This window comes from Biomphalaria glabrata, chromosome 17, assembly GCF_947242115.1.
Source record: "Biomphalaria glabrata chromosome 17, xgBioGlab47.1, whole genome shotgun sequence".
In the NCBI taxonomy this organism is placed as follows: domain Eukaryota; kingdom Metazoa; phylum Mollusca; class Gastropoda; family Planorbidae; genus Biomphalaria; species Biomphalaria glabrata.
Genome location: NC_074727.1, coordinates 10,819,342 through 10,834,688, shown reverse-complemented (window position 1 = coordinate 10,834,688; position 15,347 = coordinate 10,819,342). Strand labels below are relative to the sequence as shown.

The following is a 15,347-nucleotide window of genomic DNA, read 5'->3' as shown; positions in this document are numbered from 1 at the left end:
CCGGGACCAAATGAACATTTAGGTGGAAAGCCAAACTGGCTACATGACTGTGTTCTCTTCTGGCAAAAAAACGAATGCCGCATTCTTTTATTATAATAATAATAATAATAATAATAATAATAATAATTATTATTATTGTTAACATTATTATTTTTATCATTCTTGTTGTTGTAAACCTTTTGCCAATTTGGAAGACATAAAGAATAATTACAACAAATTATTGCCAAAAATAAAATTTGAACCCCCAGTATATTGTAGGCTGTTTCATCAGAACAATGAGAGAGAGAGAGAAAAATATGGGAGAAATAGTGGGATAGAATATTGATGAATTGAGAGAAATGGATTGTGAGAGAAAGAGAGAAATAAGAGGGGGAGCTCGTGATAGAGAGAGAGAGAGAGAGAGAGAGAGAGAGAAATGTTTAGAAAAATTGGAGAAAGAGTAGGAGAAGGTGCCGAGTAAGTGAGGGAAATGGATTGTGAGAGAAAAAGTGGGGGGGGGGGGGAGGGGAGAGCTAGTGAGACAGAGAAAGAGAGAGAGAGAGAGAGAGAGTGAAATTGAACCAGAGTGTGCGATTAAGAAATGAATATAATTGAATGGTTGGAAACTAGCAGGGGCGGATCTAAAATGAAGCTGGGCAACATTTCTAGACACAGTTCTTTTTGTCATAAGTCTTCTTCTCGGGTGTTTAACTCTTGTGGCTCTGTCGCTCAAATAATTCTGCTACCACCCAGAATGACCTCGCAGACCAACCCCAGGAACTTTCTTGAAGCAAGAAGGCAAAGATTATTTTCGGTAAGAGGGTCGTAGTGGGAGGTGGGGGCGATTCAAAAAGGCGTTTCGACTAGAGTCTAGGAAGAAGTAATGGCACATGCACTTTTTTGCATCAGTTTCCATTGATCTTGTGTTCTCATTTATCTTACAATAACCTTTACTCTGCTATCTATTATCACAGCTTCTTGTGCTTTGAACTATGACCTTTGTTAACAGTGTGGTTAGTCAAGGGAGAGCACAACGATTTCAAATAAACGGAAGAAGAGATGAAACTAAATTAAGAAACTTTGTAAATAGGGTATTACCAAATAAATAACTTATAAAACAAGCATAAAATAAAAAAAAAAAAAAAAGTTAATACAACAGAAAATAGACTACGCATAGAAGATATTTCTTAATAACAAAGTAGAAGCTATTTCCCTTACTCGATATAAATCAAATGAATAATTAATTGACTAATTGATTGGTTATTTAATTGATCAGCATTTATTTTTAATACTATCAATAATTGTTAAACTTTTAACTTCATCCGAGAAGGGGTGCCGTTTCTGTGAATACTGAAGGATTAATTTTCCTTGTCGGTTTGAAGGAAAATAAATCATTACACGTAATTAATTGACTAATTGGTAATTTTTAAAAATTGATTAATGCCTTGTTTATACCAATGAATAATTGTGTAAAGCTTCAACATGTTCCGATAATGGGTGAAGGAGAAATAACGTGTACATTCCTTTTACCAGACAAACAAACAGAGTGAATTGCAATAAGCTTTGTAATAATAATAATAATAAAGAACTGAGACACATTGTAACAGTAACTTTTCTTTTTAGAGTGCGCCTGTAGAGGATACAATTGAAGTGGACTGCTCGTACATAGTAACAGATGAATGAAACAGAACTTCAGTTAATTGTAAACATACTGTTAAAGAAACAATTCCTTTGGGATATACGAAATTGACGCCGTCTGGCTTTTAATATTGTAAGCACGTGCCAAGCATCGTTTCGTATATATGTGTGCAAGTGCATCATTGGAAAAAAATAGTTCCTGTTCGTATCACGTGATATTGCTGCCAAGTTAGCTATTTCAAACCACATCTGATTAAATATTTGCACGATTCATCACTTTAATAGTTTTATAAGAGACTTGAATCAATAACAAAGAATAAAAAGACTTTCATTAGGTTTGAAATATTGACTTTTTTTTTCAATAACGTACAGATTATACAGATGAAATAAGTACAACAATTGGACGGTACAGTTCTATTATTTTAATCACACTAACGAAACTTCAAACGTGAATACTTATTGACTAAAAAGTACATATATCATTGGTAGAGTGCACATCATTTGATGATCAAGGGCCTTCCAGTGTAAGAGTCAGAGAAAATAGTGCAGCATATCCTGTATAGGTTTACACAACTTCTAGGAGTAAGGTAAGACGTGTCAGGAAAGTACCAAGATATCTTTTGGAGATTTGAGGCTTTACATGGTATAGTGCAGCGGTTCTCAACCTTTTAAGCTCGGCGACCCCTTTTATATTCCCCCACTCTGCCGCGACTCCCCCCCCCCCCAACACACACATACAGCAATGGAAGAGTAGACAATAACAATCCATATTTTCGGTGGTCTTAGGCGACCCCTGGCAAATCGTCAATCGACCCCCTAGGGGGTCGCGACCCACAGTTTGAGAACCCCTGGTATAGTGTATGTTGTAATGACACAAGATGCGTAGAAGTTGATGTGAATCGGGTTTTTCCTAAGTAATGTGACGAGTAAGAACAGAGTAGGATTATGAACAAGAAGAATAACGGACAAGACGCCTTAGAGGACGACGCTAGGCTAGCGACGACAGAGGACTGTGCCCTTTTTATTGTTTATTAAATTGTTGAAGTTACCAGCCTGCGTTATTAAGTATATTCTTGATTCATTCTGTTGTTGTGTCATATGGACTCGCATGCACCATTAATATATATATACTCATCAACAAAATAGACCATCAACAGGTAGAAGTTGATGTGAATCGGGTTTTTCCTAAGTAATGTGACGAGTAAGAACAGAGTAGGATTATGAACAAGAAGAATAACGGACAAGACGCCTTAGAGGACGACGCTAGGCTAGCGACGACAGAGGACTGTGCCCTTTTTATTGTTTATTAAATTGTTGAAGTTATCAGCCTGCGTTATTAAGTATATTCTTGATTCATTCTGTTGTTGTGTCATATGGACTCGCATGCACCAGTAACATATATAGACTCATCAACAAAATAGACCATCAACAATGTCCTTGCCTAGTCACTTCCTGCCTTTTTCCCAGTCGGTGTTAATCTCAGATTCAGAATTGGTAACAATGTCTTTGCATTCCAAATAGAAGAGTGAACACACGTTTAACAATATGGGGTGGAAGGTGAAAGCTGTTAACTATGTTAAACTTTTACATTCGCTTGTATATATTTTTAAATATAATACAATAACAATCTTATAAGCTTGAAAATTATAATGAACACCAAAATACTTTTTTTTTTTTTGGCTTGTTCTTTCAGCTTGAATTTTATTTGTCTTCTCGGATTTCCCAGTTTCTGAGTTTTCATGCCAGACATTGGAGACATTGCCCAGATGATTATTGTGATTCTGGTGATATAAAAATACAGAAATGTCGCTCTCGATGTCAATACGACCTTTGCTGATCTTTTGAGACATTTGATGACGTGTGACATTTGATGACACGTGAATGTTGACATCATCAGAGAGCCATCAGTAAGCAGGTGCAGGTTTGGGTTTTTTTTTGTCATCATTTAAGCTCGTTAGGGCTCCATTAACTGCTTCTTGTTACAGCTGAACCAAGAAAACAAAAATATGGATCGAACCTGATGTCATTTATTTTAATGTTTGCGAAAACCCCATTTTGGAGTTTTACATTTTCACTTTTGTTTTTAAACTAACAACTGAAGCCTAACCTGAAATAAAAAATAATTAGATAAAAATATATATTTTAAACAAGGTTACAAAAGACAGTTTGTGTGGAAACACAAACTCAAAATCGGCTCCCGAAGTAAAATGTTTTACATAATTCGGATAATCCTTCAGAGTTGAAGATAGTTTACTTCCTAGTCCAAACCTCCCGCAGGACGACGGGGGATGGGAGCAGGCAGGGTTTGAATCTTCGATCGTCGATAAATCCAAACGACAGTCCAGCGCGCAAACCGCACGACCAGTGGTCCACCCAGGTAGGCTTCAATATTTTCAGAAAGAACATCCGAATGAAATAAATTATATCAAAGACAAATGAGAGATAAGAGTGGAGAAAGAAGGTTAACAGATCTTGTGTAGTGCCCCAACCGTCCCGCAGATCAAAGGATACGTGAAAGTGAATGTAAAGTTAGATGTGAACCTGGCCTAACTAGTTTGTGGTCTATAGGGCAGATGATGTAAAGTTCATCTGTTTTTGTGGCCTACGGTTAACGAGGTGTCATGTAGCCAGCACAACGACCAACCGCCTTTGCTTTTCCCCAACTAATGTCAGGTACCCATTAGAGCTGGGTAGACTCAGAAGTTGAAAATCCCAGTCTTCACCAGGATTCGAACCCGGGACCCTCGGTTCCAACTAAATAAGTTAATTGTTTTGAAAAGGCTCAATCTCATATTTGAATCCTCAAAAAAAAAATAAAAAAAAAAAAAAAAAAAATAGATAAAATGTTCACGAAAATGATGTTTATAAGAATACTATTCGTCTTAAATTAGGTTTAACATATAATGCATACTAATTAGCTTTTTCTTATAAAAAACTGCTTGCATAATTTATTTAAAAAAATAGAATTTTCGCTTTCAGGAAAAAAAAAAGTAGCCGTTGCATCAGAACTTTGAATGGTCTAAAATATTGTGAAGTCGGATTTTCAATATCTCTTCTAGTTTACGAGATCTAAACGGGACGGACGGACAGACGGACAGACATTTAGCACAAAACTAATAGCCTCTTTTCCCCTTTCGGGGGCCGCTAAAAATCAGTAAATATTACAAGGAAATATCATTTGTGATGCGGTCTTTAAATTTAAAGACCATATCAGAAACCAAGAGATTAGAGACAGGGTTACTGCAGCGATTGGACCCCAGGATGACTTGCTAACTATCGTAAAAAAAAAAACTCAAGCTAAAAAATCTATGGCCATATTACAAGGTCTTCGGGGCTCGCAAAGACCTTCCTTCAGGGAACAGTACCAGGAAAAAGAAGAAGAGGCAGAGAAAGCGATGGGAAGACAACATAAAAGAATGGACAGGCCTTCCATTTAAAGAGATTCTAACTAAGGCAAAAGACAGAGAGGAATTGAGAAAGACGGTCGACATGGTGCCCCAACGGTCCAACAGACTAAGGGATAGGTAAAGGTAAAAGGTAAAAATTATTTGAGATGTTGATTAATGATTTATTAAACGTAATTAGTATCATGGTTTGGAAATCTTAATCACTGGTTCGATAAAACTGGCCAGACTAGTTTTACTCAAGTCTCATGAAAAATTTGATCATGATTTATTCTTTTTTACAAGTTATATTATATTTGAGTCAAAATAACATTTATGATTTATTTTGTCCTTGACATTTGTACATCATTTAGCCTCGTTGTGATGATTGATGAAAAACTTCTTCTCTAGACGTAGAAACAGATGAAATGTCAACAGTACGTTGATTTAAGTGTAATTAAAAAGTAAAACAGTTGAGCTTACATGAAGTAAAGAAAGCAAGTAAAAGTCCCCTCTTACACCTGGCGATCCACGGAGAGGATGACGTGAAATCTCTACAGTTAAACGAGGGTGTCACTTGGCAGGCCCAAAAACCAACCGCTTCTACTTTCCCAGAGTGATTTTAGGTACCCAACAGCCCGAGTACGCTATTCGGCTTCAACGTGGTATTCGGTTGGAAATTATCGCTAGAGGAAGTGATTAGGCTAAATGAATAGCAAAACAAAACTCCTGTGGGAGTGTCCAAGGGAATGCGAGAGCTTTCCCTTTGCACGGTGCCGGTGCGGAGTTGAAAGAGAGCTTCCAGTCCCTGTCAATAATCGATGCGCCGTTCCTCAAGGGACCGTTACACTAATGGCGAGTCCTGCACGGTTAGCTTGGTACAAAATAGGAAAATGACGGAGGTTCCCGGTGTACTCGGCCTTCGGCCATGCATTCTAGTCCATGCGCCCGAAGTGCCAGATATATCGGAAATACGCATTGACTTGGACCTTTTCCAGACAGAGCGGTTTGTTCAAGCAGGCTTACACGCCTAGAGTTCGAAGAGCCATCGGCTCAACTATTTTGACAGTCACACGGTACCCAACAGAGTTTGTTGGAGCGTCCTAATGTATCTTAGATATAGGCCTATACATTGAAAGAAAATGTTATTAATATTATCTTATCTTATAAATTACAGACGTTTTGTTCTTAACAGAAAATAATAATGACTTAAGCGTATCTATGTGTCAATCTAATCATGCAAGTTAACTGAAGACTTAAACTCTGCTAAGTCATAGGTTTTCTTAATTGATTCAGGCAGCCCATGTCATGCTATAATGGTATTAGGAAAGAATGCGCACTTATATGAATTAGGTCTAGCATACGGAATAATAAATGATTCTTTATGCTTATGTCATTCTGAGTACATGTATTTAATTCGGTTGTGTTTTTTTTTTTGTAATTGTAAATTATGGTTAAGTTAAGTTTCACTCTAAGTAATTTATTTATTTAGAAGCTAAGATTTAAAGTTGACTTATTTGTATCTCTAACTTATTATAAGGGACTAGGTTTTGGTCGCGTAACAGTTTCATTTTGGAAATATGTTAAAAAAAAAAGATAAAACATGTGCACATTAATCGTTCATCAATGGTAGCTTTACATTTAACACAAGACTAATAATAATGTCTTCAATTCCGAAGATTAAGGATGAGTGCAGTGTTTCACATGACTACGCAAATCCAGTTGTGACCTGCCGTTGTCCGCAGGGGGTCTGTGTTTACATCTTCTGGGGCCTGTCTTTTGGCTTCAAATGAGTGTCCCGCGGCCTTTGTGACATAAAATATTGAGAAATAGTTAAATACTATCTTTCAAGACAAGGGGGGGGGGTACTTTTCCTCTGGTCAATGTTCAAATTTAGAAATAAACTTGAATAAACACCTCGCCCCCCCCCGACATTTTTGCTTTTTAAGTTTCTTCATCATGACTCAGTGCACATTGGTCAATTGGTCCATGCGGTTGCCGTGGATTATTGCGTGGTAAAAGCTGATATGATCATGTACCACAGTCAGGGCCGGATTTAAGTAAGCAGAGGCCCCAGGGCTGTAGACCCACCTGCCTTACCTTTAACCCGGCCCTGACTGCCCTGCACGTTTAGAGATGAAAGGAGTGACACAAGGGGCGAGTACGTCGAAATCTCCCTAAATGTCGTCATGATGCAGCCGGAGGTTTTACGACCTTCATTAGACCAGCAGTCGGGGGGGGGGGGGGAAACAAAGTGTTGATGTTTGTAGTACACAATGGAAGTCTTTACAATTGTTGGGAAATTCGTTTGCAACTCAAGTTGTTTGTTTTTTTTAAATCTTGCAGAATGTATACGCCCCTGTAACTGACAAGTGAATTTAATGCCAAAACATTTATAAATCTAAACATTATGATCTATAATCGAGAAGGTTTTAAAGAGAACAGGAGAAAGAGAGAGAGAGAGACAGAGTAAGAGAAAGTGAGAGAAGGAGCGAAAGATTGAAAGAGAAATATAATGATGCAATAGAGAGAGAACGAGAAAGAGAGGAAGGGAAAGAAAGAGAATGGGATTTAGAGAGAGTACAAGCTTAAAAAGGAAAAAAAAAAGAAAGAGGGTGCGATATTGAAAAAGAAACAGAAAAAGAGAGGGGGGGGGGATATTTTATCTTTTATTTCTTGAATAAACATTTCTTGTTTCACATAAGTTAAGGCAGATGCATATCCACATATAGGACAGAAATCTTTAGCTCATACAAATCAAAACCTATCTTGGGAAGTCACGTTGAGTCTTTTCATCAGTACGTCGCTCTGTCCATCTTATACTTCCGTCCAGAACTTCAAATTAGGGGGGAAGTCCAGATCTATCAACACTCTTTGTACACTGTCATGCGAATAATCTCTCGGGACTCTGTCGCTCCAACGCGAGAGTGTATTCACCCACGACTTGACCATGGAGGGTAGGACCACTTCATTGCTCATGCGTCTTCATGGAGTAGGTCATCACGGCCTCTCGGAGCCGTCTGGTCGCCCCGCTACATCGCTGTAGGAGACTCGGGGGCGGGGGCGAGCCATGGCGCCCCCCAAAGTGGAGAAACAGGAGAGGACAGAATACGAAATTACTATACATGAAAATGTAAATAAAGTCTCCTCTGAAGGGAAGTGAGCTCCCCACGCCCCTTTATCGTATACCTCCCTGACGCTTCGGCCACTTTCTACATTGATATCTCTACACCAGAGTCCCCCCAGCAAGTCGCCTAACTAAATAGATCTATGTATCTAAGCTTGTGAGCAGACAACCACCAAAAAATCAGGTTCCATTAAATCGTGTTCTTCCATTTCCGACACTCTCTCTCCTTCTCTCTCTCTCTCCTTTTCTCTCTCTCCTTCTCTCTCCTTCTCTTTCTCTCTCTCTACCTCTCTCCCCCTTTCTCTCTCCCTTTTCCCTCTCTCTCTCCTTCTACGAATAAAAAACGATGTGAATCAGAAGAAAAAAGAGAGATGAAATAGAGAGAGAAAAACTGAGAGAGTGACGTGGGGGGGGGGAGAGGTTGGAAAGAATGCCAATGGAGAGATTGTTAGAAGGAAAGGCAGTTCGATGCATCTCTGAAAGCCTAGTAGATAACAAAAAGATTGGAAAGAACTCCTCCTGTTCAGGAACTTATTTGACCTTTGTTGCTGTGAGTTGGAATATGTGTGTATGTGTACACGTTCACGCGTCTGTGTGTTGACAACATTCGAGCGCCACACGGCGGAACAAAAAGGGGAAGGGGAGCTTGGGAAGGAAATGATTGTTGACAAGTTTCAAAGCGAAACGAAAACGGAAAAACCCGATAATTTGGAGAATTGAATTTGACAGACACAAAAAAAGTCCTTTGATCTCCAATATTAGGGATCCTTTTTTTTTTCTCCAAGTTTGTTTTCTCTCTATCATCTCGCTTTAGGATTTGTTTCAGCAGTCATGTGACTCTCAAGTCAAGAACAAAAAAAAAAAAAAAAGACTCACGGCACAACAGGAAGTAGATTTTTAAAATAAAATATTTACGCTATGAAAGTGAAACAAATTCGTTACGAAAATGTGTTTGTAAAGTAAAACAAATTTGGTTAGAGGTCTAAAGCTATCTAGTGTAATTGAGTTAACTGCATTTGTACATAAACAATTTGGCAAGCCCCAAGACCAAGCGCAGTTAATTTTACTTTTATTTGACAGCTTTTTGTGGGACCCTTATGCCAATAAACAAAACAAAAGGAAATAGAATTCGAGTAATAGAATATTGCGGCGGGGTAGAAGAGTGTTGTAATGCTGACCTTTTTTTTTTAGGGGTTTAAGAGTGCTCCGGGTAAAATAAACATATATACTAGCTGTTTAAACTGTAACGTAGCACGGGTATCAGCTAGTGTAAAATAAAATTATGTGAAAAATGCAGATAATATATTCTCCAGTTACAGCTTCTGGCACCAACTTTAATGAAAGCACACCTTATCATGCTATAATTTGACACATACCCTCACAGAACCTTTCGCCCTACGCTCGCAAACTATCTAAACAGCACAAAGGAAGAGTTTCTTTCATACAGATAAAGATCAGAGAGAATCTTTCTTATTGAAAGACATTGTATCACAGTGCCCTATGAGGGGAGGTTTTTTTCTTCCCTCTTTTGATATACCTCCTTGTTGTTAAGACTTCAATCATATCTTTGAAGGCCTCTCCCATTTCTTACAGCCGTTTTTTTTTTCTTAGAATAAAAAAAATATCTTGTACGTAACAAACATCAAAGATTAGAATCTACATGACAAAGTAACAGGGAAGGCAGCGTACAGAAGCCAATTAGTTATTACATTTCCAATGTGTTTGCTAAAGACAATGTCACAAATGGACAAGGGGAAAGGAAAAAATAAAATAAAAATGTTGACAAAAAGAAAAGAAATTAATTAGCGAAACCCTAGCCTCGTTTTAAACTCTGAGGACGGAAAGTAAACAAGTCGTATGCAATTTAAAAAAAAAAATAAAATAATTTTGTAAACTTAACATTAATATGAATTGTGATTACTGTTAATGATTACCATATATATTACTATATTATTATATAATATTACCATATAAGGGGATCATGCACTGGCATAAGATTTACACCATAAAAATATAAAAATCTATAAAAGATAAAATACTACTACAATGTAATGCTAAATATATAATATAATTGTTAAGTTTCCCCCGAGTCATACAAAACTAAACTTCAACGGTAAATAAAAACGTGTAATTAATTCGATAATTAATGAAAAGATCTTGCTAAAATTTCAATCAAATGTTACACACCATGTCTTTATGTGATAAATAAAAACGTGTAATTAATTCGATAATTAATGAAAAGATCTTGCTAAAATTTCAATCAAATGTTACACACCATGTCTTTATGTGATAAATTTCAGCTAGACAGGAAAATGTAAATATGTCCACAAAAAAAAAAAAAAAAACTTTTTTTCTTCACAATGACTAAAATGTGAGTCAATAGAAGAATTTGAAAACAAAAAAAATTTCATCCCAAATATGTTAAAATGCTAAAATTATAATTTAAAAAAATCATAATAACAATACAAATAATCATAAGAAGAAGACAGTGAATCTTTGTTGCCCAGATTTACTGTTTATCTACTAAAAGAAAACAACCCTCAATGACATTGCAGTGCCACTATTCCCATAATTAAAGAAAAACTGAAATGGAAGAACGAAGACAATATGAAAATCTAAGCTGACATAAAATTTCAGTACACACTGTTCAACCGGTAAAGGGGGGGGGGGAGTAATGTAACTGACTTCGCAGACATATTCGAAGTCCTAAGTGGCCAGTAAGCATTCGTAAAAGAAACCTTATTACCTGTCAGTGGGCAGTACTGCTGCAGAATGCAGTATTTACTGTTTATTTGAATGTAATATATAAGATAATGTTTCACGGATCACATGTGACATGACCACGGTTATACGCAGAACCTGTTGCCACATGACGGCTTTTGTAAGCTTGAAAATCAGGGGGTGATGGGGTTCGAATCCTGATGAGGACTGGGACTTCAAACGGTCCTAAGTTATTTAGGAAATAGGTCCCCTTTAAAACAACATGTTCCTCTTTCAGACCTTGCGAGCTTAAGGGCAAACGATATTTGTTTCTGTGACTCACTGTTAACGAGGGTGTCTTGTGGCCAACACAACGACCAACCTGCTTTTACTTTTCCCCAACATATGTCAGGCACACATTAAAGCTGGGTGGACCCAGGGGCGCCCTTAAAATCACAAAATTAAAAATCATCAGGATTCGAGCCCGGGACCCGAGATTGAGAAGCTAAGCGCTTTACCTCTTAGCCACCGCAACAAAACTATGTTTCCTTTGCGCTTTTCTCAAAATGATTGAAATATACCTTGAAATTTTTTTGGAGGCGTCCAGGGTCCAAGCGAGTGGGGACCCTGAGCTATAGCTTGCAAGATAGATCCAGCACTGCGACAGACATAAATACTGTGTTCTAAGAACCTGAATTCACAATAGAACTGACTTACCAACGTGTTTTGTTTGTTTCTGAAACTACTGGAAGAATCAAAAGAGAAATTCCGGAAAACTTGATAAAGAGAGGGAATGGGAAAGAAATGTGGGGATTTAATATCAAAACCTTAAACCTAGAGAACAGACATCATGCACCCTTGAATGTCAACATAAACAGTTTGAAACCAGGGATGTCTGGCTGTTTCTGTCTCCGATATGATTTTGTCCTCCGGAGTTATCTACCCCTGGTTTCTAAATATAACTTTTCCCTAAGACAGAAGACATTTTTGGCTGGGCTGTTTGTTGGTTCTGTATTCCCCCCCCCCCCCCCGGTTCTTCTTGCGGTGCATTACAGGTCGTGTTTGGAACATTTATTGATAACAATAACTACAACAACAGTTACAACTATCCGTAGATTTAGTTCGTTAGTACGGTGCTAAAAGTGTATAACTATTACTCTATTAGTGTTTTAGCAGACCAATGCGCTGGTAAAGAAAACCCCCACCAGACCCAGCAATCGGCTAGATGATGTAAAACTCATGTTTCTGTGGCCGACGCTTAATGCGGGTGTCATATAGCCAAGACAACGACTAGACGCCTTTACTTTCCCAGCGTTGGTTGGACTCAGAAGTCTTCTAGAAATCCCGAAGTTCAAACTTGAAGCTTCACTGGGATTCGAACTCAAAGACTCCTCGCTTAGGCAGCCTATCGCCTTACCACTCTTATATTCTTATATAATACAGACGTTACTTCAAAAAAGAAGATGATTACGTCCTACGCGTCCTGCATTTAGTCATGCATATTAACCAATGACCTAAACTCCGCCAATTCACTGGTTTTCCTGGCTAGCTCAGGCAACCCATTCCATGCTCTAATAGCGCTAGGGAAAAAAGATCAATTGTACAACTTTGTCCTAGCATATGGGACGAGGAATGTACCTTTATCTTTGTGTCTTTCAGAGTATTTTATTAAAATTTTGTTTTTGTATTTGAAGATTATGGTTTAGAGTTTTATGTATGATTGCAACTTTGCTTTAAGTTTTCTGTCCTGAAGGCTTTCTAAATTTAGTGATTTGACTAAAGGTGTTACTCTAGTCAAATGTGAATATTCGTTTGTTATGAATCTCACTGCTCTATTTTGTGTCTGTTCCAGTTTCTTAATGTTTTCTTGAGTTGAGGGGTCCCACACAGAGGATGCATATTCTATTATTGGCCTAACCAATGTTAAATAACATTTTAGTTTTATGTTCTTATTTGATTTATAGAAATTTCTTTTAATAAACACTAATGCTTTGTTTGATTTTTTGATAGTTTCATCAATATGGAGATTCCCATTCTCAACCACCACGCCTCATCGCTCTGACAGAAGATTGTTTACATTGAGGAAAAGACCGGCGAGTTTGAAGTGGGTAAAAAAACTTTGAGTGTCGATTTGAGTGTCTCAGGCTAGAGACTTGCTAGAGATTTGGTATTGAAAGTGATGTCATGTTTGTCCTGGAGTTCTCAAGGGCAGGTAATTAGGAGTAGAGTGTGCATCATGTTACTACTTTATGTTTTGTTTTGTTGCGCTTAACCGGTGTTTCCCAAACTGGGGTACGCGTACCCCCAGAGGTATGGGAAGACTTTGGAGGGGGCACGCGTTGGACCTAATTAACTTTGCAGATTTTATTTTTAAATACCCATTTATTATGTTGTGTTAATAAATTAAAATGGGACGGGGAGGGAGGGGTACTCAGCATTACCAAAGCTATAAAAAGGGGTACACGTAAGTCAAGAGTTTGAGAAACATTGCGCTACACAAACAAAAAGCAGAGTACATCGCAGATTTACCTTGACCTTACGAAATAGTCAAATACCATTAGAGCTAACGTGATATTCGGTCTGCACATGCAAACCTTAATAGACATTTTGGCATCACCGTGCACATTTAAACATAGTTCACCTTCCGCACTGGCTTTCAAATCTTGCAACAAAAAGCAAACAAACCTTGTCGACAAGACTTCAGAGATAACATTATAGAGAGATTTGAACCCCCTCCCTTAATAAGATGCATGCTCGTAGGACTCCTGTATTTTCTTCTTTAAACGAACGTCTGTGTTATGTACTGTGTGTGCGTGTTTCTGATATGGTACGCGACATTGGGGAGCAGTTTGGTTGTGTAGGTTAAGAAGATTTTGATGAAACCACGATGTGGTCTATCACAGTTCTAGTAATACATTCTTGGTTTGAGATTTTAAGAAAGGAGAACAAGCGAGAGACGTATGACAGAAAGATGTGAGACAGAAAGATGTGAGACAGAAAGATGTGAGACAGAAAGACTTGCGACAGAAAGATGTGAGACAGAAAGATGTGAGACAGAAAGATGTGAGACAGAAAGACTTGCGACAGAAAGATGTGAGACAGAAAGACTTGCGACAGAAAGATGTGAGACAGAAAGACTTGCGACAGAAAGATGTGAGACAGAAAGACTTGCGACAGAAAGATGTGAGACAGAAAGATGTGAGACAGAAAGACTTGCGACAGAAAGATGTGAGACAGAAAGATGTGAGACAGAAAGATGTGAGACAAAAAGATGGCGACAGAAAGATGTGAGACAAAAAGATGGCGACAGAAAGATGTGAGACAGAAAGAGTTGCGACAGAAAGATGTGAGACAGAAAGAGTTGCGACAGAAAGATGTGAGACAGAAAGATGTGAGACAGAAAGAATTTCCGACAGAAAGATGTGAGACAGAAAGATGTGAGACAGAAAGACTTGCGACAGAAAGAGGTATATTTAGTTTCTTTGCTTTATGTAGAGTAGGCCGACAATTCATCGGAAAAACTCAACGAATTTCCCAAGAATGACATCAAATTAATGACTAGATTCTGTTGGAAATAGCATTATTTCATTGGAGTTTCTACATGCATATTGAAATTGAAGATATGCATATATATATATATTTAGTTCTATTCTGTTTGGCTTAAAAAGAAGTTCTTTCAAGTTTATTTCAAATATAATACACCTACACCAGATTAGTTGTACCAGATACTTGGAGCTACAAATCAACTACCGAATGAGGAGGCTTGAGCCCTACGTTCAAATTCAAGTAGAACAACTTTTTATGCATTTAACAAGCGATCACGACAACATCTACATATATACCCCCTTCTCTCCCCCCCCCTCCCCTTTTTCCAAACTGGTACAGACACGTGAAAGAATCTAACTAGTAAGAAAGCTAAAAGCATGAAATTGCGCTAAACAAATACAATTGGTACAACTGGTAAACATATTTCTAATCGAACAGAATAATTATTATTAGTCACAAATTTAATGACATGACTGATCCAAACGTACTGATACAATTACATTTAATAAAGGCTTTTTTTTTTTAAAGTATTATTTATGTTTTTTTTTTTCTTTCATCCTGTTCCCAGTCTTGTCGACACCCAGCTGCTGTCTGACCTTAAGGAACCAACTTTATTATTTTCGAAGCGAGCACAGACTTGTTCTGTTGTTTTTAGGTTATTATTTAATGAGGTAGAAGAATTTGTAACAAACATACACAGAAACAAACGAACGGAGGAACCAAAAGGTCGTGAATTTGTTTTCTTCTTACAGACTGGAGAGGCAAAAATAAAAAAAAAATTCCAGAAAAATAAATCTCGAAATTTCCGGTTTCTGCACATGGGGCGCGTTCTTGTAGGGAATAACTTTACAAGTTGTTTTTTATTTTGTATTCTTTTTTATTTCTATAATATTTCCATCTGATACATTGATGTGTTTGCTATTCAAAACTTGTTTCAACCTGAAACTATTTGTACATATTGAGCTTGCACATTC

The 15,347-nt window shown here is 37.6% G+C and overlaps 1 protein-coding gene and 1 long non-coding RNA gene across 2 annotated transcripts in view; one reads left to right on the top strand and one right to left on the bottom strand.

The window, feature by feature from the left end:
• The window catches only part of LOC106056618 (G-protein coupled receptor GRL101-like), a 239,774-nt gene that overhangs the window by 125,375 nt on the left and 99,052 nt on the right, over nt 1-15,347 (bottom strand). The window lies entirely within an intron of this gene.
• Nucleotides 2,485-2,940, top strand: LOC129923613 (uncharacterized). The gene is made up of 2 exons (XR_008775563.1): nt 2,485-2,655; nt 2,775-2,940. It is a non-coding gene; the product is annotated as an uncharacterized LOC129923613 (long non-coding RNA).